This window comes from Triturus cristatus, chromosome 5_2, assembly GCF_964204655.1.
Source record: "Triturus cristatus chromosome 5_2, aTriCri1.1, whole genome shotgun sequence".
NCBI classification, from domain to species: Eukaryota; Metazoa; Chordata; class Amphibia; order Caudata; family Salamandridae; genus Triturus; species Triturus cristatus.
Window position 1 is genome coordinate 552,647,234 of NC_140588.1, and position 23,358 is coordinate 552,670,591.

At 33.3% G+C, this 23,358-nt stretch overlaps 13 non-coding genes across 13 annotated transcripts; 4 read left to right on the top strand and 9 right to left on the bottom strand.

Annotated features, from left to right (window-relative positions):
• Window positions 1-1,954: 1,954 nt before the first annotated feature.
• Window positions 1,955-2,026, bottom strand: TRNAQ-CUG (transfer RNA glutamine (anticodon CUG)). Its single transcript has one exon. It is a non-coding gene; the product is annotated as a tRNA-Gln (tRNA).
• Window positions 2,027-4,471: 2,445 nt separating this feature from the next.
• Window positions 4,472-4,543, bottom strand: TRNAQ-CUG (transfer RNA glutamine (anticodon CUG)). Its single transcript has one exon. It is a non-coding gene; the product is annotated as a tRNA-Gln (tRNA).
• A 1,547-nt stretch (window positions 4,544-6,090) lies between these two features.
• TRNAQ-UUG (transfer RNA glutamine (anticodon UUG)) lies at window positions 6,091-6,162 on the top strand. The gene has a single exon. It is a non-coding gene; the product is annotated as a tRNA-Gln (tRNA).
• Window positions 6,163-6,987: 825 nt separating this feature from the next.
• Window positions 6,988-7,059, bottom strand: TRNAQ-CUG (transfer RNA glutamine (anticodon CUG)). Its single transcript has one exon. It is a non-coding gene; the product is annotated as a tRNA-Gln (tRNA).
• A 1,548-nt stretch (window positions 7,060-8,607) lies between these two features.
• TRNAQ-UUG (transfer RNA glutamine (anticodon UUG)) lies at window positions 8,608-8,679 on the top strand. The gene has a single exon. It is a non-coding gene; the product is annotated as a tRNA-Gln (tRNA).
• An 825-nt stretch (window positions 8,680-9,504) lies between these two features.
• On the bottom strand, window positions 9,505-9,576 carry TRNAQ-CUG (transfer RNA glutamine (anticodon CUG)). Its single transcript has one exon. It is a non-coding gene; the product is annotated as a tRNA-Gln (tRNA).
• A 1,548-nt stretch (window positions 9,577-11,124) lies between these two features.
• On the top strand, window positions 11,125-11,196 carry TRNAQ-UUG (transfer RNA glutamine (anticodon UUG)). Its single transcript has one exon. It is a non-coding gene; the product is annotated as a tRNA-Gln (tRNA).
• Window positions 11,197-12,021: 825 nt separating this feature from the next.
• TRNAQ-CUG (transfer RNA glutamine (anticodon CUG)) lies at window positions 12,022-12,093 on the bottom strand. Its single transcript has one exon. It is a non-coding gene; the product is annotated as a tRNA-Gln (tRNA).
• A 2,445-nt stretch (window positions 12,094-14,538) lies between these two features.
• On the bottom strand, window positions 14,539-14,610 carry TRNAQ-CUG (transfer RNA glutamine (anticodon CUG)). Its single transcript has one exon. It is a non-coding gene; the product is annotated as a tRNA-Gln (tRNA).
• Window positions 14,611-16,158: 1,548 nt separating this feature from the next.
• Window positions 16,159-16,230, top strand: TRNAQ-UUG (transfer RNA glutamine (anticodon UUG)). Its single transcript has one exon. It is a non-coding gene; the product is annotated as a tRNA-Gln (tRNA).
• Window positions 16,231-17,055: 825 nt separating this feature from the next.
• TRNAQ-CUG (transfer RNA glutamine (anticodon CUG)) lies at window positions 17,056-17,127 on the bottom strand. Its single transcript has one exon. It is a non-coding gene; the product is annotated as a tRNA-Gln (tRNA).
• A 2,449-nt stretch (window positions 17,128-19,576) lies between these two features.
• Window positions 19,577-19,648, bottom strand: TRNAQ-CUG (transfer RNA glutamine (anticodon CUG)). Its single transcript has one exon. It is a non-coding gene; the product is annotated as a tRNA-Gln (tRNA).
• A 2,445-nt stretch (window positions 19,649-22,093) lies between these two features.
• On the bottom strand, window positions 22,094-22,165 carry TRNAQ-CUG (transfer RNA glutamine (anticodon CUG)). Its single transcript has one exon. It is a non-coding gene; the product is annotated as a tRNA-Gln (tRNA).
• Window positions 22,166-23,358: the final 1,193 nt, after the last annotated feature.

Sequence of the window (23,358 nt, forward strand, 5' to 3'; positions counted from 1 at the left end):
TTTAAAATACTTTGACATCAAATTTCTTCACAAAGTAGTTAGCCATTATAAAATCATATTCTGATTTTCTCAAACGCATTTCAGATGGGTGATTCACAGCATCACTTTTTTAAGCTTTCCCGCTATTGATAAGGCGAAAATAGCACATTTTGAATGAGAAGTTTTCTTCAATCAAACATAGAGGAACCCAAATGATGATCTCATTCAGCTAGTAAAAATGTTGTTTTATATTAGTATGGAAATCGTGAAAAGAAAATGTTTTTCATGCTGATTTACAACAGTTGATCTCCAATCGTAAAATATAAGCTTTTGGTCGGAGGCATCACAGGTACTGATCAAATTCTAATTTTTGAACATTGTTCACAAATCATATGATATGCTTTATATACATAAACTGTATTGTTGGATCAATAATGAGTAAAAAGTGACTATCTCAATTTCAGGACATATAAAAGAGAAAGAAGTAGAAACTCATGTTTCAAATGCTGAGAGGCAACAACTGTTCATGATTTTCACCTCCACTAATTATATTTATTGTTATAATCTATATGTTTATATTTTCCTATAAATATACAGAGACATATAGCTATATATACAGAGATACATATGTACAGGTTGATTTTTACATGTTTATAAGTAAATGTGATGTTGTTCCAAATAAAACTTCTAAGAACTGAATGGAAAAGAAAATTGTAAAGTTCAGATAAGTCCCACTGAAATTTGTACTCAGATCCCTGTTTTCAGAGTCCAGAGTGCTAACCATGACACCATCCACCCTCCCGTACCAGGGTAAGCTTTCCATTTTGACAGAAGAGATTTGCCTCAGGGGGCAACTTATCTTTCATTGAAAAATATTATCTCACATAAAAACCACTGTTCAACAGAGTTATAACGTTATTTGAGTCTTTTGGGCAACATCCTTCCCCAACATAGTTCAATATGCAAAAGTTTACCAGAATAGGAAAGCAATCCAATTCAGTTTCTCTTAGACAGTAGAATATTAAAAACTTTGACATTTCCACATTCCTGCAGCAGTTTATGCTCCTTTCACATAGGAGGTTCCATGGTGTAATGGTTAGCACTTTGGACTTTGAATCCAATGATCCGAGTTCAAATCGCGGTGGGACCATTTTATGACTCTTGACCAAATCATTTTCTTTCAAGTGTATTCATTAATATCACATATCTAATACCGGTAGGGTGAACAATTAATTTATTGATTATACTCTAAAAGTTTATTAGATGTGAGCAAATAATAGAAATTTTTCAATACCTGGAAACTAAATGGCTCAAAATAATGAGAGATTTTACAAACTCACTCTGGTTTCTCAAACTCATCACAGGGGCCTGATGCAAGACATTACTTTTTAAAATCTTACTGTTATTGTTAAGGCGAACAAGGAACTTTTTCATTGCAAAACATTCATTAAAACAAAACTTGAGGAGTCAAACTTTGTATTACGGGGACCGAAGATGTGCAGTTTGAATAATAATCTTGAAATTCAGACGTACAAAGATTTCACACACTGATTTTCAACAGTAAATCCACAACCAAAAAAGTTGAATCTTTTGAAAGACATGTCAAAGGTGTGAATCTGAAATTCACTTTTAAAGACATTCACAATGAAATGCACTGTGTAAGTCCAGCATGTTGTCAGCTAAGAAATCAGCAAAAATGAACTATCTCATTACTGGCCATATAGATGAGAAAGGAAAATAAACTCATGTTTACAATGTGGATGTGAAAGAACAGTTTCTAGGTTCAGCTTCAATATTTATGTTAATGAATAATTGATATGTTCATATTGTCTAACAGCTATCTAGACGGATAAAGCTATGTATGCATCTATACATACTTATGCGTTCATACGCATCAGTATAAAACATTGATATTATGTTTTTTCTAGACCAAATTCAAAAAAATGAGTTAAACAGTGAATCTCATAATTGTAGTAGGTCCCACCGAGATTTGAACTCGGATCGCTGGATTCAGAGTCCAGAGTGCTAACCATTACACCATGGAACCCTCTCACACAAGAGTGACTTTTCCATTGAGACAAAAGAGAGCGCATCAGTGATGGCCTTCTCTTATATTGATAAAAAGATATCTCATTTGAATGGTCATAGTGGATAGAGCTTTAATGTGATTTGATTCTTTTCAGCTATATTCTCTATAAAAGTGTTAAATATTCAAATGTTTATTTGAATATACAAGTTATATCACACTGTTCATCTTTGCCTGTAGCATAATAAAACAGTCTACATTTCCAGACTACTGAAGCAATGTCTCTGTCTCCTGCATGGGTGGCTCCATAGAGCAATGGTTGGCAATTTGGACTTTGCATCCAATGATCCGATTTGAAACCTTGGAGGGACTTTTTTTATTACTCTTGAGCTTTTCCATTTCTTCATCTTTGTTCATTGATAGCTCAAATCCAACACCAGTAGGTTGAAAGAGTCAATTATTGAATGCTTTCAAAATGTCCATCAGCTTGAACAAGTTACATCAATACAAACTTTAAAATACTTTGACATCAAATTTCTTCACAAAGTAGTTAGCCATTATAAAATCATATTCTGATTTTCTCAAACGCATTTCAGATGGGTGATTCACAGCATCACTTTTTTAAGCTTTCCCGCTATTGATAAGGCGAAAATAGCACATTTTGAATGAGAAGTTTTCTTCAATCAAACATAGAGGAACCCAAATGATGATCTCATTCAGCTAGTAAAAATGTTGTTTTATATTAGTATGGAAATCGTGAAAAGAAAATGTTTTTCATGCTGATTTACAACAGTTGATCTCCAATCGTAAAATATAAGCTTTTGGTCGGAGGCATCACAGGTACTGATCAAATTCTAATTTTTGAACATTGTTCACAAATCATATGATATGCTTTATATACATAAACTGTATTGTTGGATCAATAATGAGTAAAAAGTGACTATCTCAATTTCAGGACATATAAAAGAGAAAGAAGTAGAAACTCATGTTTCAAATGCTGAGAGGCAACAACTGTTCATGATTTTCACCTCCACTAATTATATTTATTGTTATAATCTATATGTTTATATTTTCCTATAAATATACAGAGACATATAGCTATATATACAGAGATACATATGTACAGGTTGATTTTTACATGTTTATAAGTAAATGTGATGTTGTTCCAAATAAAACTTCTAAGAACTGAATGGAAAAGAAAATTGTAAAGTTCAGATAAGTCCCACTGAAATTTGTACTCAGATCCCTGTTTTCAGAGTCCAGAGTGCTAACCATGACACCATCCACCCTCCCGTACCAGGGTAAGCTTTCCATTTTGACAGAAGAGATTTGCCTCAGGGGGCAACTTATCTTTCATTGAAAAATATTATCTCACATAAAAACCACTGTTCAACAGAGTTATAACGTTATTTGAGTCTTTTGGGCAACATCCTTCCCCAACATAGTTCAATATGCAAAAGTTTACCAGAATAGGAAAGCAATCCAATTCAGTTTCTCTTAGACAGTAGAATATTAAAAACTTTGACATTTCCACATTCCTGCAGCAGTTTATGCTCCTTTCACATAGGAGGTTCCATGGTGTAATGGTTAGCACTTTGGACTTTGAATCCAATGATCCGAGTTCAAATCGCGGTGGGGCCATTTTATGACTCTTGACCAAATCATTTTCTTTCAAGTGTATTCATTAATATCACATATCTAATACCGGTAGGGTGAACAATTAATTTATTGATTATACTCTAAAAGTTTATTAGATGTGAGCAAATAATAGAAATTTTTCAATACCTGGAAACTAAATGGCTCAAAATAATGAGAGATTTTACAAACTCACTCTGGTTTCTCAAACTCATCACAGGGGCCTGATGCAAGACATTACTTTTTAAAATCTTACTGTTATTGTTAAGGCGAACAAGGAACTTTTTCATTGCAAAACATTCATTAAAACAAAACTTGAGGAGTCAAACTTTGTATTACGGGGACCGAAGATGTGCAGTTTGAATAATAATCTTGAAATTCAGACGTACAAAGATTTCACACACTGATTTTCAACAGTAAATCCACAACCAAAAAAGTTGAATCTTTTGAAAGACATGTCAAAGGTGTGAATCTGAAATTCACTTTTAAAGACATTCACAATGAAATGCACTGTGTAAGTCCAGCATGTTGTCAGCTAAGAAATCAGCAAAAATGAACTATCTCATTACTGGCCATATAGATGAGAAAGGAAAATAAACTCATGTTTACAATGTGGATGTGAAAGAACAGTTTCTAGGTTCAGCTTCAATATTTATGTTAATGAATAATTGATATGTTCATATTGTCTAACAGCTATCTAGACGGATAAAGCTATGTATGCATCTATACATACTTATGCGTTCATACGCATCAGTATAAAACATTGATATTATGTTTTTTCTAGACCAAATTCAAAAAAATGAGTTAAACAGTGAATCTCATAATTGTAGTAGGTCCCACCGAGATTTGAACTCGGATCGCTGGATTCAGAGTCCAGAGTGCTAACCATTACACCATGGAACCCTCTCACACAAGAGTGACTTTTCCATTGAGACAAAAGAGAGCGCATCAGTGATGGCCTTCTCTTATATTGATAAAAAGATATCTCATTTGAATGGTCATAGTGGATAGAGCTTTAATGTGATTTGATTCTTTTCAGCTATATTCTCTATAAAAGTGTTAAATATTCAAATGTTTATTTGAATATACAAGTTATATCACACTGTTCATCTTTGCCTGTAGCATAATAAAACAGTCTACATTTCCAGACTACTGAAGCAATGTCTCTGTCTCCTGCATGGGTGGCTCCATAGAGCAATGGTTGGCAATTTGGACTTTGCATCCAATGATCCGATTTGAAACCTTGGAGGGACTTTTTTTATTACTCTTGAGCTTTTCCATTTCTTCATCTTTGTTTTTGATAGCTCAAATCCAACACCAGTAGGTTGAAAGAGTCAATTATTGAATGCTTTCAAAATGTCCATCAGCTTGAACAAGTTACATCAATACAAACTTTAAAATACTTTGACATCAAATTTCTTCACAAAGTAGTTAGCCATTATAAAATCATATTCTGATTTTCTCAAACGCATTTCAGATGGGTGATTCACAGCATCACTTTTTTAAGCTTTCCCGCTATTGATAAGGCGAAAATAGCACATTTTGAATGAGAAGTTTTCTTCAATCAAACATAGAGGAACCCAAATGATGATCTCATTCAGCTAGTAAAAATGTTGTTTTATATTAGTATGGAAATCGTGAAAAGAAAATGTTTTTCATGCTGATTTACAACAGTTGATCTCCAATCGTAAAATATAAGCTTTTGGTCGGAGGCATCACAGGTACTGATCAAATTCTAATTTTTGAACATTGTTCACAAATCATATGATATGCTTTATATACATAAACTGTATTGTTGGATCAATACTGAGTAAAAAGTGACTATCTCAATTTCTGGACATATAAAAGAGAAAGAAGTAGAAACTCATGTTTCAAATGCTGAGAGGCAACAACTGTTCATGACTTTCACCTCCACTAATTATATTTATTTTTATAATCTATATGTTTATATTTTCCTATAAATATACAGAGACATCTAGCTATATATACAGAGATACATATGTACAGGTTGATTTTTACATGTTTATAAGTAAATGTGATGTTGTTCCAAATAAAACTTCTAAGAACTGAATGGAAAAGAAAATTGTAAAGTTCAGATAAGTCCCACTGAAATTTGTACTCAGATCCCTGTTTTCAGAGTCCAGAGTGCTAACCATGACACCATCCACCCTCCCGTACCAGGGTGAGCTTTCCATTTTGACAGAAGAGATTTGCCTCAGGGGGCAACTTATCTTTCATTGAAAAATATTATCTCACATAAAAACCACTGTTCAACAGAGTTATAACGTTATTTGAGTCTTTTGGGCAACATCCTTCCCCAACATAGTTCAATATGCAAAAGTTTACCAGAATAGGAAAGCAATCCAATACAGTTTCTCTTTGACAGTAGAATATTAAAAACTTTGACATTTCCACATTCCTGCAGCAGTTTATGCTCCTTTCACATGGGAGGTTCCATGGTGTAATGGTTAGCACTTTGGACTTTGAATCCAATGATCCGAGTTCAAATCTCGGTGGGACCATTTTATGACTCTTGACCAAATCATTTTCTTTCAAGTGTATTCATTAATATCACATATCTAATACCGGTAGGGTGAACAATTAATTTATTGATTATACTCTAAAAGTTTATTAGATGTGAGCAAATAATAGAAATTTTACAATACCTGGAAACTAAATGGCTCAAAATAATGAGAGATTTTACAAACTCACTCTAGTTTCTCAAACTCATCACAGGGGCCTGATGCAAGACATTACTTTTTAAAATCTTACTGTTATTGTTAAGGCGAACAAGGAACTTTTTCATTGCAAAACATTCATTAAAACAAAACTTGAGGAGTCAAACTTTGTATTACGGGGACCGAAGATGTGCAGTTTGAATAATAATCTTGAAATTCAGACGTACAAAGATTTTACACACTGATTTTCAACAGTAAATCCACAACCAAAAAAGTTGAATCTTTTGAAAGACATGTCAAAGGTGTGAATCTGAAATTCACTTTTAAAGACATTCACAATGAAATGCACTGTGTAAGTCCAGCATGTTGTCAGCTAAGAAATCAGCAAAAATGAACTATCTCATTACTGGCCATATAGATGAGAAAGGAAAATAAACTCATGTTTACAATGTGGATGTGAAAGAACAGTTTCTAGGTTCAGCTTCAATATTTATGTTAATGAATAATTGATATGTTCATATTGTCTAACAGCTATCTAGACGGATAAAGCTATGTATGCATCTATACATACTTATGCGTTCATACGCATCAGTATAAAACATTGATATTATGTTTTTTCTAGACCAAATTCTAAAAAATGAGTTAAACAGTGAATCTCATAATTGTAGTAGGTCCCACCGAGATTTGAACTCGGATCGCTGGATTCAGAGTCCAGAGTGCTAACCATTACACCATGGAACCCTCTCACACAAGAGTGACTTTTCCATTGAGACAAAAGAGAGCGCATCAGTGATGGCCTTCTCTTATATTGATAAAAAGATATCTCATTTGAATGGTCATAGTGGATAGAGCTTTAATGTGATTTGATTCTTTTCAGCTATATTCTCTATAAAAGTGTTAAATATTCAAATGTTTATCTGAATATAAAAGTTATATCACAATGTTCATCTTTGCCTGTAGCATAATAAAACAGTCTACATTTCCAGACTACTGAAGCAATGTCTCTGTCTCCTGCATGGGTGGCTCCATAGAGCAATGGTTGGCAATTTGGACTTTGCATCCAATGATCCGATTTGAAACCTTGGAGGGACTTTTTTTATTACTCTTGAGCTTTTCCATTTCTTCATCTTTGTTCATTGATAGCTCAAATCCAACACCAGTAGGTTGAAAGAGTCAATTATTGAATGCTTTCAAAATGTCCATCAGCTTGAACAAGTTACATCAATACAAACTTTAAAATACTTTGACATCAAATTTCTTCACAAAGTAGTTAGCCATTATAAAATCATATTCTGATTTTCTCAAACGCATTTCAGATGGGTGATTCACAGCATCACTTTTTTAAGCTTTCCCGCTATTGATAAGGCGAAAATAGCACATTTTGAATGAGAAGTTTTCTTCAATCAAACATAGAGGAACCCAAATGATGATCTCATTCAGCTAGTAAAAATGTTGTTTTATATTAGTATGGAAATCGTGAAAAGAAAATGTTTTTCATGCTGATTTACAACAGTTGATCTCCAATCGTAAAATATAAGCTTTTGGTCGGAGGCATCACAGGTACTGATCAAATTCTAATTTTTGAACATTGTTCACAAATCATATGATATGCTTTATATACATAAACTGTATTGTTGGATCAATACTGAGTAAAAAGTGACTATCTCAATTTCTGGACATATAAAAGAGAAAGAAGTAGAAACTCATGTTTCAAATGCTGAGAGGCAACAACTGTTCATGATTTTCACCTCCACTAATTATATTTATTGTTATAATCTATATGTTTATATTTTCCTATAAATATACAGAGACATCTAGCTATATATACAGAGATACATATGTACAGGTTGATTTTTACATGTTTATAAGTAAATGTGATGTTGTTCCAAATAAAACTTCTAAGAACTGAATGGAAAAGAAAATTGTAAAGTTCAGATAAGTCCCACTGAAATTTGTACTCAGATCCCTGTTTTCAGAGTCCAGAGTGCTAACCATGACACCATCCACCCTCCCGTACCAGGGTGAGCTTTCCATTTTGACAGAAGAGATTTGCCTCAGGGGGCAACTTATCTTTCATTGAAAAATATTATCTCACATAAAAACCACTGTTCAACAGAGTTATAACGTTATTTGAGTCTTTTGGGCAACATCCTTCCCCAACATAGTTCAATATGCAAAAGTTTACCAGAATAGGAAAGCAATCCAATACAGTTTCTCTTTGACAGTAGAATATTAAAAACTTTGACATTTCCACATTCCTGCAGCAGTTTATGCTCCTTTCACATGGGAGGTTCCATGGTGTAATGGTTAGCACTTTGGACTTTGAATCCAATGATCCGAGTTCAAATCTCGGTGGGACCATTTTATGACTCTTGACCAAATCATTTTCTTTCAAGTGTATTCATTAATATCACATATCTAATACCGGTAGGGTGAACAATTAATTTATTGATTATACTCTAAAAGTTTATTAGATGTGAGCAAATAATAGAAATTTTACAATACCTGGAAACTAAATGGCTCAAAATAATGAGAGATTTTACAAACTCACTCTAGTTTCTCAAACTCATCACAGGGGCCTGATGCAAGACATTACTTTTTAAAATCTTACTGTTATTGTTAAGGCGAACAAGGAACTTTTTCATTGCAAAACATTCATTAAAACAAAACTTGAGGAGTCAAACTTTGTATTACGGGGACCGAAGATGTGCAGTTTGAATAATAATCTTGAAATTCAGACGTACAAAGATTTTACACACTGATTTTCAACAGTAAATCCACAACCAAAAAAGTTGAATCTTTTGAAAGACATGTCAAAGGTGTGAATCTGAAATTCACTTTTAAAGACATTCACAATGAAATGCACTGTGTAAGTCCAGCATGTTGTCAGCTAAGAAATCAGCAAAAATGAACTATCTCATTACTGGCCATATAGATGAGAAAGGAAAATAAACTCATGTTTACAATGTGGATGTGAAAGAACAGTTTCTAGGTTCAGCTTCAATATTTATGTTAATGAATAATTGATATGTTCATATTGTCTAACAGCTATCTAGACGGATAAAGCTATGTATGCATCTATACATACTTATGCGTTCATACGCATCAGTATAAAACATTGATATTATGTTTTTTCTAGACCAAATTCTAAAAAATGAGTTAAACAGTGAATCTCATAATTGTAGTAGGTCCCACCGAGATTTGAACTCGGATCGCTGGATTCAGAGTCCAGAGTGCTAACCATTACACCATGGAACCCTCTCACACAAGAGTGACTTTTCCATTGAGACAAAAGAGAGCGCATCAGTGATGGCCTTCTCTTATATTGATAAAAAGATATCTCATTTGAATGGTCATAGTGGATAGAGCTTTAATGTGATTTGATTCTTTTCAGCTATATTCTCTATAAAAGTGTTAAATATTCAAATGTTTATTTGAATATACAAGTTATATCACACTGTTCATCTTTGCCTGTAGCATAATAAAACAGTCTACATTTCCAGACTACTGAAGCAATGTCTCTGTCTCCTGCATGGGTGGCTCCATAGAGCAATGGTTGGCAATTTGGACTTTGCATCCAATGATCCGATTTGAAACCTTGGAGGGACTTTTTTTATTACTCTTGAGCTTTTCCATTTCTTCATCTTTGTTCATTGATAGCTCAAATCCAACACCAGTAGGTTGAAAGAGTCAATTATTGAATGCTTTCAAAATGTCCATCAGCTTGAACAAGTTACATCAATACAAACTTTAAAATACTTTGACATCAAATTTCTTCACAAAGTAGTTAGCCATTATAAAATCATATTCTGATTTTCTCAAACGCATTTCAGATGGGTGATTCACAGCATCACTTTTTTAAGCTTTCCCGCTATTGATAAGGCGAAAATAGCACATTTTGAATGAGAAGTTTTCTTCAATCAAACATAGAGGAACCCAAATGATGATCTCATTCAGCTAGTAAAAATGTTGTTTTATATTAGTATGGAAATCGTGAAAAGAAAATGTTTTTCATGCTGATTTACAACAGTTGATCTCCAATCGTAAAATATAAGCTTTTGGTCGGAGGCATCACAGGTACTGATCAAATTCTAATTTTTGAACATTGTTCACAAATCATATGATATGCTTTATATACATAAACTGTATTGTTGGATCAATACTGAGTAAAAAGTGACTATCTCAATTTCTGGACATATAAAAGAGAAAGAAGTAGAAACTCATGTTTCAAATGCTGAGAGGCAACAACTGTTCATGATTTTCACCTCCACTAATTATATTTATTTTTATAATCTATATGTTTATATTTTCCTATAAATATACAGAGACATCTAGCTATATATACAGAGATACATATGTACAGGTTGATTTTTACATGTTTATAAGTAAATGTGATGTTGTTCCAAATAAAACTTCTAAGAACTGAATGGAAAAGAAAATTGTAAAGTTCAGATAAGTCCCACTGAAATTTGTACTCAGATCCCTGTTTTCAGAGTCCAGAGTGCTAACCATGACACCATCCACCCTCCCGTACCAGGGTGAGCTTTCCATTTTGACAGAAGAGATTTGCCTCAGGGGGCAACTTATCTTTCATTGAAAAATATTATCTCACATAAAAACCACTGTTCAACAGAGTTATAACGTTATTTGAGTCTTTTGGGCAACATCCTTCCCCAACATAGTTCAATATGCAAAAGTTTACCAGAATAGGAAAGCAATCCAATACAGTTTCTCTTTGACAGTAGAATATTAAAAACTTTGACATTTCCACATTCCTGCAGCAGTTTATGCTCCTTTCACATGGGAGGTTCCATGGTGTAATGGTTAGCACTTTGGACTTTGAATCCAATGATCCGAGTTCAAATCTCGGTGGGACCATTTTATGACTCTTGACCAAATCATTTTCTTTCAAGTGTATTCATTAATATCACATATCTAATACCGGTAGGGTGAACAATTAATTTATTGATTATACTCTAAAAGTTTATTAGATGTGAGCAAATAATAGAAATTTTACAATACCTGGAAACTAAATGGCTCAAAATAATGAGAGATTTTACAAACTCACTCTAGTTTCTCAAACTCATCACAGGGGCCTGATGCAAGACATTACTTTTTAAAATCTTACTGTTATTGTTAAGGCGAACAAGGAACTTTTTCATTGCAAAACATTCATTAAAACAAAACTTGAGGAGTCAAACTTTGTATTACGGGGACCGAAGATGTGCAGTTTGAATAATAATCTTGAAATTCAGACGTACAAAGATTTTACACACTGATTTTCAACAGTAAATCCACAACCAAAAAAGTTGAATCTTTTGAAAGACATGTCAAAGGTGTGAATCTGAAATTCACTTTTAAAGACATTCACAATGAAATGCACTGTGTAAGTCCAGCATGTTGTCAGCTAAGAAATCAGCAAAAATGAACTATCTCATTACTGGCCATATAGATGAGAAAGGAAAATAAACTCATGTTTAAAATGTGGATGTGAAAGAACAGTTTCTAGGTTCAGCTTCAATATTTATGTTAATGAATAATTGATATGTTCATATTGTCTAACAGCTATCTAGACGGATAAAGCTATGTATGCATCTATACATACTTATGCGTTCATACGCATCAGTATAAAACATTGATATTATGTTTTTTCTAGACCAAATTCTAAAAAATGAGTTAAACAGTGAATCTCATAATTGTAGTAGGTCCCACCGAGATTTGAACTCGGATCGCTGGATTCAGAGTCCAGAGTGCTAACCATTACACCATGGAACCCTCTCACACAAGAGTGACTTTTCCATTGAGACAAAAGAGAGCGCATCAGTGATGGCCTTCTCTTATATTGATAAAAAGATATCTCATTTGAATGGTCATAGTGGATAGAGCTTTAATGTGATTTGATTCTTTTCAGCTATATTCTCTATAAAAGTGTTAAATATTCAAATGTTTATCTGAATATAAAAGTTATATCACAATGTTCATCTTTGCCTGTAGCATAATAAAACAGTCTACATTTCCAGACTACTGAAGCAATGTCTCTGTCTCCTGCATGGGTGGCTCCATAGAGCAATGGTTGGCAATTTGGACTTTGCATCCAATGATCCGATTTGAAACCTTGGAGGGACTTTTTTTATTACTCTTGAGCTTTTCCATTTCTTCATCTTTGTTCATTGATAGCTCAAATCCAACACCAGTAGGTTGAAAGAGTCAATTATTGAATGCTTTCAAAATGTCCATCAGCTTGAACAAGTTACATCAATACAAACTTTAAAATACTTTGACATCAAATTTCTTCACAAAGTAGTTAGCCATTATAAAATCATATTCTGATTTTCTCAAACGCATTTCAGATGGGTGATTCACAGCATCACTTTTTTAAGCTTTCCCGCTATTGATAAGGCGAAAATAGCACATTTTGAATGAGAAGTTTTCTTCAATCAAACATAGAGGAACCCAAATGATGATCTCATTCAGCTAGTAAAAATGTTGTTTTATATTAGTATGGAAATCGTGAAAAGAAAATGTTTTTCATGCTGATTTACAACAGTTGATCTCCAATCGTAAAATATAAGCTTTTGGTCGGAGGCATCACAGGTACTGATCAAATTCTAATTTTTGAACATTGTTCACAAATCATATGATATGCTTTATATACATAAACTGTATTGTTGGATCAATAATGAGTAAAAAGTGACTATCTCAATTTCAGGACATATAAAAGAGAAAGAAGTAGAAACTCATGTTTCAAATGCTGAGAGGCAACAACTGTTCATGATTTTCACCTCCACTAATTATATTTATTGTTATAATCTATATGTTTATATTTTCCTATAAATATACAGAGACATATAGCTATATATACAGAGATACATATGTACAGGTTGATTTTTACATGTTTATAAGTAAATGTGATGTTGTTCCAAATAAAACTTCTAAGAACTGAATGGAAAAGAAAATTGTAAAGTTCAGATAAGTCCCACTGAAATATGTACTCAGATCCCTGTTTTCAGAGTCCAGAGTGCTAACCATGACACCATCCACCCTCCCGTACCAGGGTGAGCTTTCCATTTTGACAGAAGAGATTTGCCTCAGGGGGCAACTTATCTTTCATTGAAAAATATTATCTCACATAAAAACCACTGTTCAACAGAGTTATAACGTTATTTGAGTCTTTTGGGCAACATCCTTCCCCAACATAGTTCAATATGCAAAAGTTTACCAGAATAGGAAAGCAATCCAATTCAGTTTCTCTTAGACAGTAGAATATTAAAAACTTTGACATTTCCACATTCCTGCAGCAGTTTATGCTCCTTTCACATAGGAGGTTCCATGGTGTAATGGTTAGCACTTTGGACTTTGAATCCAATGATCCGAGTTCAAATCGCGGTGGGACCATTTTATGACTCTTGACCAAATCATTTTCTTTCAAGTGTATTCATTAATATCACATATCTAATACCGGTAGGGTGAACAATTAATTTATTGATTATACTCTAAAAGTTTATTAGATGTGAGCAAATAATAGAAATTTTTCAATACCTGGAAACTAAATGGCTCAAAATAATGAGAGATTTTACAAACTCACTCTGGTTTCTCAAACTCATCACAGGGGCCTGATGCAAGACATTACTTTTTAAAATCTTACTGTTATTGTTAAGGCGAACAAGGAACTTTTTCATTGCAAAACATTCATTAAAACAAAACTTGAGAAGTCAAACTTTGTATTACGGGGGCCGAAGATGTGCAGTTTGAATAATAATCTTGAAATTCAGACGTACAAAGATTTTACACACTGATTTTCAACAGTAAATCCACAACCAAAAAAGTTGAATCTTTTGAAAGACATGTCAACGGTGTGAATCTGAAATTCACTTTTAAAGACATTCACAATGAAATGCACTGTGTAAGTCCAGCATGTTGTCAGCTAAGAAATCAGCAAAAATGAACTATCTCATTACTGGCCATATAGATGAGAAAGGAAAATAAACTCATGTTTACAATGTGGATGTGAAAGAACAGTTTCTAGGTTCAGCTTCAATATTTATGTTAATGAATAATTGATATGTTCATATTGTCTAACAGCTATCTAGACGGATAAAGCTATGTATGCATCTATACATACTTATGCGTTCATACGCATCAGTATAAAACATTGATATTATGTTTTTTCTAGACCAAATTCAAAAAAATGAGTTAAACAGTGAATCTCATAATTGTAGTAGGTCCCACCGAGATTTGAACTCGGATCGCTGGATTCAGAGTCCAGAGTGCTAACCATTACACCATGGAACCCTCTCACACAAGAGTGACTTTTGCATTGAGACAAAAGAGAGCGCATCAGTGATGGCCTTCTCTTATATTGATAAAAAGATATCTCATTTGAATGGTCATAGTGGATAGAGCTTTAATGTGATTTGATTCTTTTCAGCTATATTCTCTATAAAAGTGTTAAATATTCAAATGTTTATTTGAATATACAAGTTATATCACACTGTTCATCTTTGCCTGTAGCATAATAAAACAGTCTACATTTCCAGACTACTGAAGCAATGTCTCTGTCTCCTGCATGGGTGGCTCCATAGAGCAATGGTTGGCAATTTGGACTTTGCATCCAATGATCCGATTTGAAACCTTGGAGGGACTTTTTTTATTACTCTTGAGCTTTTCCATTTCTTCATCTTTTTTCATTGATAGCTCAAATCCAACACCAGTAGGTTGAAAGAGTCAATTATTGAATGCTTTCAAAATGTCCATCAGCTTGAACAAGTTACATCAATACAAACTTTAAAATACTTTGACATCAAATTTCTTCACAAAGTAGTTAGCCATTATAAAATCATATTCTGATTTTCTCAAACGCATTTCAGATGGGTGATTCACAGCATCACTTTTTTAAGCTTTCCCGCTATTGATAAGGCGAAAATAGCACATTTTGAATGAGAAGTTTTCTTCAATCAAACATAGAGGAACCCAAATGATGATCTCATTCAGCTAGTAAAAATGTTGTTTTATATTAGTATGGAAATCGTGAAAAGAAAATGTTTTTCATGCTGATTTACAACAGTTGATCTCCAATCGTAAAATATAAGCTTTTGGTCGGAGGCATCACAGGTACTGATCAAATTCTAATTTTTGAACATTGTTCACAAATCATATGATATGCTTTATATACATAAACTGTATTGTTGGATCAATACTGAGTAAAAAGTGACTATCTCAATTTCTGGACATATAAAAGAGAAAGAAGTAGAAACTCATGTTTCAAATGCTGAGAGGCAACAACTGTTCATGATTTTCACCTCCACTAATTATATTTATTTTTATAATCTATATGTTTATATTTTCCTATAAATATACAGAGACATCTAGCTATATATACAGAGATACATATGTACAGGTTGATTTTTACATGTTTATAAGTAAATGTGATGTTGTTCCAAATAAAACTTCTAAGAACTGAATGGAAAAGAAAATTGTAAAGTTCAGATAAGTCCCACTGAAATTTGTACTCAGATCCCTGTTTTCAGAGTCCAGAGTGCTAACCATGACACCATCCACCCTCCCGTACCAGGGTGAGCTTTCCATTTTGACAGAAGAGATTTGCCTCAGGGGGCAACTTATCTTTCATTGAAAAATATTATCTCACATAAAAACCACTGTTCAACAGAGTTATAACGTTATTTGAGTCTTTTGGGCAACATCCTTCCCCAACATAGTTCAATATGCAAAAGTTTACCAGAATAGGAAAGCAATCCAATACAGTTTCTCTTTGACAGTAGAATATTAAAAACTTTGACATTTCCACATTCCTGCAGCAGTTTATGCTCATTTCACATGGGAGGTTCCATGGTGTAATGGTTAGCACTTTGGACTTTGAATCCAATGATCCGAGTTCAAATCTCGGTGGGACCATTTTATGACTCTTGACCAAATCATTTTCTTTCAAGTGTATTCATTAATATCACATATCTAATACCGGTAGGGTGAACAATTAATTTATTGATTATACTCTAAAAGTTTATTAGATGTGAGCAAATAATAGAAATTTTACAATACCTGGAAACTAAATGGCTCAAAATAATGAGAGATTTTACAAACTCACTCTAGTTTCTCAAACTCATCACAGGGGCCTGATGCAAGACATTACTTTTTAAAATCTTACTGTTATTGTTAAGGCGAACAAGGAACTTTTTCATTGCAAAACATTCATTAAAACAAAACTTGAGGAGTCAAACTTTGTATTACGGGGACCGAAGATGTGCAGTTTGAATAATAATCTTGAAATTCAGACGTACAAAGATTTTACACACTGATTTTCAACAGTAAATCCACAACCAAAAAAGTTGAATCTTTTGAAAGACATGTCAAAGGTGTGAATCTGAAATTCACTTTTAAAGACATTCACAATGAAATGCACTGTGTAAGTCCAGCATGTTGTCAGCTAAGAAATCAGCAAAAATGAACTATCTCATTACTGGCCATATAGATGAGAAAGGAAAATAAACTCATGTTTACAATGTGGATGTGAAAGAACAGTTTCTAGGTTCAGCTTCAATATTTATGTTAATGAATAATTGATATGTTCATATTGTCTAACAGCTATCTAGACGGATAAAGCTATGTATGCATCTATACATACTTATGCGTTCATACGCATCAGTATAAAACATTGATATTATGTTTTTTCTAGACCAAATTCTAAAAAATGAGTTAAACAGTGAATCTCATAATTGTAGTAGGTCCCACCGAGATTTGAACTCGGATCGCTGGATTCAGAGTCCAGAGTGCTAACCATTACACCATGGAACCCTCTCACACAAGAGTGACTTTTCCATTGAGACAAAAGAGAGCGCATCAGTGATGGCCTTCTCTTATATTGATAAAAAGATATCTCATTTGAATGGTCATAGTGGATAGAGCTTTAATGTGATTTGATTCTTTTCAGCTATATTCTCTATAAAAGTGTTAAATATTCAAATGTTTATCTGAATATAAAAGTTATATCACAATGTTCATCTTTGCCTGTAGCATAATAAAACAGTCTACATTTCCAGACTACTGAAGCAATGTCTCTGTCTCCTGCATGGGTGGCTCCATAGAGCAATGGCTGGCAATTTGGACTTTGCATCCAATGATCCGATTTGAAACCTTGGAGGGACTTTTTTTATTACTCTTGAGCTTTTCCATTTCTTCATCTTTGTTCATTGATAGCTCAAATCCAACACCAGTAGGTTGAAAGAGTCAATTATTGAATGCTTTCAAAATGTCCATCAGCTTGAACAAGTTACATCAATACAAACTTTAAAATACTTTGACATCAAATTTCTTCACAAAGTAGTTAGCCATTATAAAATCATATTCTGATTTTCTCAAACGCATTTCAGATGGGTGATTCACAGCATCACTTTTTTAAGCTTTCCCGCTATTGATAAGGCGAAAATAGCACATTTTGAATGAGAAGTTTTCTTCAATCAAACATAGAGGAACCCAAATGATGATCTCATTCAGCTAGTAAAAATGTTGTTTTATATTAGTATGGAAATCGTGAAAAGAAAATGTTTTTCATGCTGATTTACAACAGTTGATCTCCAATCGTAAAATATAAGCTTTTGGTCGGAGGCATCACAGGTACTGATCAAATTCTAATTTTTGAACATTGTTCACAAATCATATGATATGCTTTATATACATAAACTGTATTGTTGGATCAATAATGAGTAAAAAGTGACTATCTCAATTTCAGGACATATAAAAGAGAAAGAAGTAGAAACTCATGTTTCAAATGCTGAGAGGCAACAACTGTTCATGATTTTCACCTCCACTAATTATATTTATTGTTATAATCTATATGTTTATATTTTCCTATAAATATACAGAGACATATAGCTATATATACAGAGATACATATGTACAGGTTGATTTTTACATGTTTATAAGTAAATGTGATGTTGTTCCAAATAAAACTTCTAAGAACTGAATGGAAAAGAAAATTGTAAAGTTCAGATAAGTCCCACTGAAATTTGTACTCAGATCCCTGTTTTCAGAGTCCAGAGTGCTAACCATGACACCATCCACCCTCCCGTACCAGGGTAAGCTTTCCATTTTGACAGAAGAGATTTGCCTCAGGGGGCAACTTATCTTTCATTGAAAAATATTATCTCACATAAAAACCACTGTTCAACAGAGTTATAACGTTATTTGAGTCTTTTGGGCAACATCCTTCCCCAACATAGTTCAATATGCAAAAGTTTACCAGAATAGGAAAGCAATCCAATTCAGTTTCTCTTACTTAGACAGTAAAATATTAAAAACTTTGACATTTCCACATTCCTGCAGCAGTTTATGCTCCTTTCACATAGGAGGTTCCATGGTGTAATGGTTAGCACTTTGGACTTTGAATCCAATGATCCGAGTTCAAATCGCGGTGGGACCATTTTATGACTCTTGACCAAATCATTTTCTTTCAAGTGTATTCATTAATATCACATATCTAATACCGGTAGGGTGAACAATTAATTTATTGATTATACTCTAAAAGTTTATTAGATGTGAGCAAATAATAGAAATTTTTCAATACCTGGAAACTAAATGGCTCAAAATAATGAGAGATTTTACAAACTCACTCTGGTTTCTCAAACTCATCACAGGGGCCTGATGCAAGACATTACTTTTTAAAATCTTACTGTTATTGTTAAGGCGAACAAGGAACTTTTTCATTGCAAAACATTCATTAAAACAAAACTTGAGGAGTCAAACTTTGTATTACGGGGACCGAAGATGTGCAGTTTGAATAATAATCTTGAAATTCAGACGTACAAAGATTTTACACACTGATTTTCAACAGTAAATCCACAACCAAAAAAGTTGAATCTTTTGAAAGACATGTCAAAGGTGTGAATCTGAAATTCACTTTTAAAGACATTCACAATGAAATGCACTGTGTAAGTCCAGCATGTTGTCAGCTAAGAAATCAGCAAAAATGAACTATCTCATTACTGGCCATATAGATGAGAAAGGAAAATAAACTCATGTTTACAATGTGGATGTGAAAGAACAGTTTCTAGGTTCAGCTTCAATATTTATGTTAATGAATAATTGATATGTTCATATTGTCTAACAGCTATCTAGACGGATAAAGCTATGTATGCATCTATACATACTTATGCGTTCATACGCATCAGTATAAAACATTGATATTATGTTTTTTCTAGACCAAATTCAAAAAAATGAGTTAAACAGTGAATCTCATAATTGTAGTAGGTCCCACCGAGATTTGAACTCGGATCGCTGGATTCAGAGTCCAGAGTGCTAACCATTACACCATGGAACCCTCTCACACAAGAGTGACTTTTCCATTGAGACAAAAGAGAGCGCATCAGTGATGGCCTTCTCTTATATTGATAAAAAGATATCTCATTTGAATGGTCATAGTGGATAGAGCTTTAATGTGATTTGATTCTTTTCAGCTATATTCTCTATAAAAGTGTTAAATATTCAAATGTTTATTTGAATATACAAGTTATATCACACTGTTCATCTTTGCCTGTAGCATAATAAAACAGTCTACATTTCCAGACTACTGAAGCAATGTCTCTGTCTCCTGCATGGGTGGCTCCATAGAGCAATGGTTGGCAATATGGACTTTGCATCCAATGATCCGATTTGAAACCTTGGAGGGACTTTTTTTATTACTCTTGAGCTTTTCCATTTCTTCATCTTTGTTCATTGATAGCTCAAATCCAACACCAGTAGGTTGAAAGAGTCAATTATTGAATGCTTTCAAAATGTCCATCAGCTTGAACAAGTTACATCAATACAAACTTTAAAATACTTTGACATCAAATTTCTTCACAAAGTAGTTATCCATTATAAAATCATATTCTGATTTTCTCAAACGCATTTCAGATGGGTGATTCACAGCATCACTTTTTTAAGCTTTCCCGCTATTGATAAGGCGAAAATAGCACATTTTGAATGAGAAGTTTTCTTCAATCAAACATAGAGGAACCCAAATGATGATCTCATTCAGCTAGTAAAAATGTTGTTTTATATTAGTATGGAAATCGTGAAAAGAAAATGTTTTTCATGCTGATTTACAACAGTTGATCTCCAATCGTAAAATATAAGCTTTTGGTCGGAGGCATCACAGGTACTGATCAAATTCTAATTTTTGAACATTGTTCACAAATCATATGATATGCTTTATATACATAAACTGTATTGTTGGATCAATAATGAGTAAAAAGTGACTATCTCAATTTCAGGACATATAAAAGAGAAAGAAGTAGAAACTCATGTTTCAAATGCTGAGAGGCAACAACTGTTCATGATTTTCACCTCCACTAATTATATTTATTGTTATAATCTATATGTTTATATTTTCCTATAAATATACAGAGACATATAGCTATATATACAGAGATACATATGTACAGGTTGATTTTTACATGTTTATAAGTAAATGTGATGTTGTTCCAAATAAAACTTCTAAGAACTGAATGGAAAAGAAAATTGTAAAGTTCAGATAAGTCCCACTGAAATTTGTACTCAGATCCCTGTTTTCAGAGTCCAGAGTGCTAACCATGACACCATCCACCCTCCCGTACCAGGGTAAGCTTTCCATTTTGACAGAAGAGATTTGCCTCAGGGGGCAACTTATCTTTCATTGAAAAATATTATCTCACATAAAAACCACTGTTCAACAGAGTTATAACGTTATTTGAGTCTTTTGGGCAACATCCTTCCCCAACATAGTTCAATATGCAAAAGTTTACCAGAATAGGAAAGCAATCCAATTCAGTTTCTCTTAGACAGTAGAATATTAAAAACTTTGACATTTCCACATTCCTGCAGCAGTTTATGCTCCTTTCACATAGGAGGTTCCATGGTGTAATGGTTAGCACTTTGGACTTTGAATCCAATGATCCGAGTTCAAATCGCGGTGGGACCATTTTATGACTCTTGACCAAATCATTTTCTTTCAAGTGTATTCATTAATATCACATATCTAATACCGGTAGGGTGAACAATTAATTTATTGATTATACTCTAAAAGTTTATTAGATGTGAGCAAATAATAGAAATTTTACAATACCTGGAAACTAAATGGCTCAAAATAATGAGAGATTTTACAAACTCACTCTGGTTTCTCAAACTCATCACAGGGGCCTGATGCAAGACATTACTTTTTAAAATCTTACTGTTATTGTTAAGGCGAACAAGGAACTTTTTCATTGCAAAACATTCATTAAAACAAAACTTGAGGAGTCAAACTTTGTATTACGGGGACCGAAGATGTGCAGTTTGAATAATAATCTTGAAATTCAGACGTACAAAGATTTTACACACTGATTTTCAACAGTAAATCCACAACCAAAAAAGTTGAATCTTTTGAAAGACATGTCAAAGGTGTGAATCTGAAATTCACTTTTAAAGACATTCACAATGAAATGCACTGTGTAAGTCCAGCATGTTGTCAGCTAAGAAATCAGCAAAAATGAACTATCTCATTACTGGCCATATAGATGAGAAAGGAAAATAAACTCATGTTTACAATGTGGATGTGAAAGAACAGTTTCTAGGTTCAGCTTCAATATTTATGTTAATGAATAATTGATATGTTCATATTGTCTAACAGCTATCTAGACGGATAAAGCTATGTATGCATCTATACATACTTATGCGTTCATACGCATCAGTATAAAACATTGATATTATGTTTTTTCTAGACCAAATTCTAAAAAATGAGTTGAACAGTGAATCTCATAATTGTAGTAGGTCCCACCGAGATTTGAACTCGGATCGCTGGATTCAGAGTCCAGAGTGCTAACCATTACACCATGGAACCCTCTCACACAAGAGTGACTTTTCCATTGAGACAAAAGAGAGCGCATCAGTGATGGCCTTCTCTTATATTGATAAAAAGATATCTCATTTGAATGGTCATAGTGGATAGAGCTTTAATGTGATTTGATTCTTTTCAGCTATATTCTCTATAAAAGTGTTAAATATTCAAATGTTTATCTGAATATAAAAGTTATATCACAATGTTCATCTTTGCCTGTAGCATAATAAAACAGTCTACATTTCCAGACTACTGAAGCAATGTCTCTGTCTCCTGCATGGGTGGCTCCATAGAGCAATGGTTGGCAATTTGGACTTTGCATCCAATGATCCGATTTGAAACCTTGGAGGGACTTTTTTTATTACTCTTGAGCTTTTCCATTTCTTCATCTTTGTTCATTGATAGCTCAAATCCAACACCAGTAGGTTGAAAGAGTCAATTATTGAATGCTTTCAAAATGTCCATCAGCTTGAACAAGTTACATCAATACAAACTTTAAAATACTTTGACATCAAATTTCTTCACAAAGTAGTTAGCCATTATAAAATCATATTCTGATTTTCTCAAACGCATTTCAGATGGGTGATTCACAGCATCACTTTTTTAAGCTTTCCCGCTATTGATAAGGCGAAAATAGCACATTTTGAATGAGAAGTTTTCTTCAATCAAACATAGAGGAACCCAAATGATGATCTCATTCAGCTAGTAAAAATGTTGTTTTATATTAGTATGGAAATCGTGAAAAGAAAATGTTTTTCATGCTGATTTACAACAGTTGATCTCCAATCGTAAAATATAAGCTTTTGGTCGGAGGCATCACAGGTACTGATCAAATTCTAATTTTTGAACATTGTTCACAAATCATATGATATGCTTTATATACATAAACTGTATTGTTGGATCAATAATGAGTAAAAAGTGACTATCTCAATTTCAGGACATATAAAAGAGAAAGAAGTAGAAACTCATGTTTCAAATGCTGAGAGGCAACAACTGTTCATGATTTTCACCTCCACTAATTATATTTATTGTTATAATCTATATGTTTATATTTTCCTATAAATATACAGAGACATATAGCTATATATACAGAGATACATATGTACAGGTTGATTTTTACATGTTTATAAGTAAATGTGATGTTGTTCCAAATAAAACTTCTAAGAACTGAATGGAAAAGAAAATTGTAAAGTTCA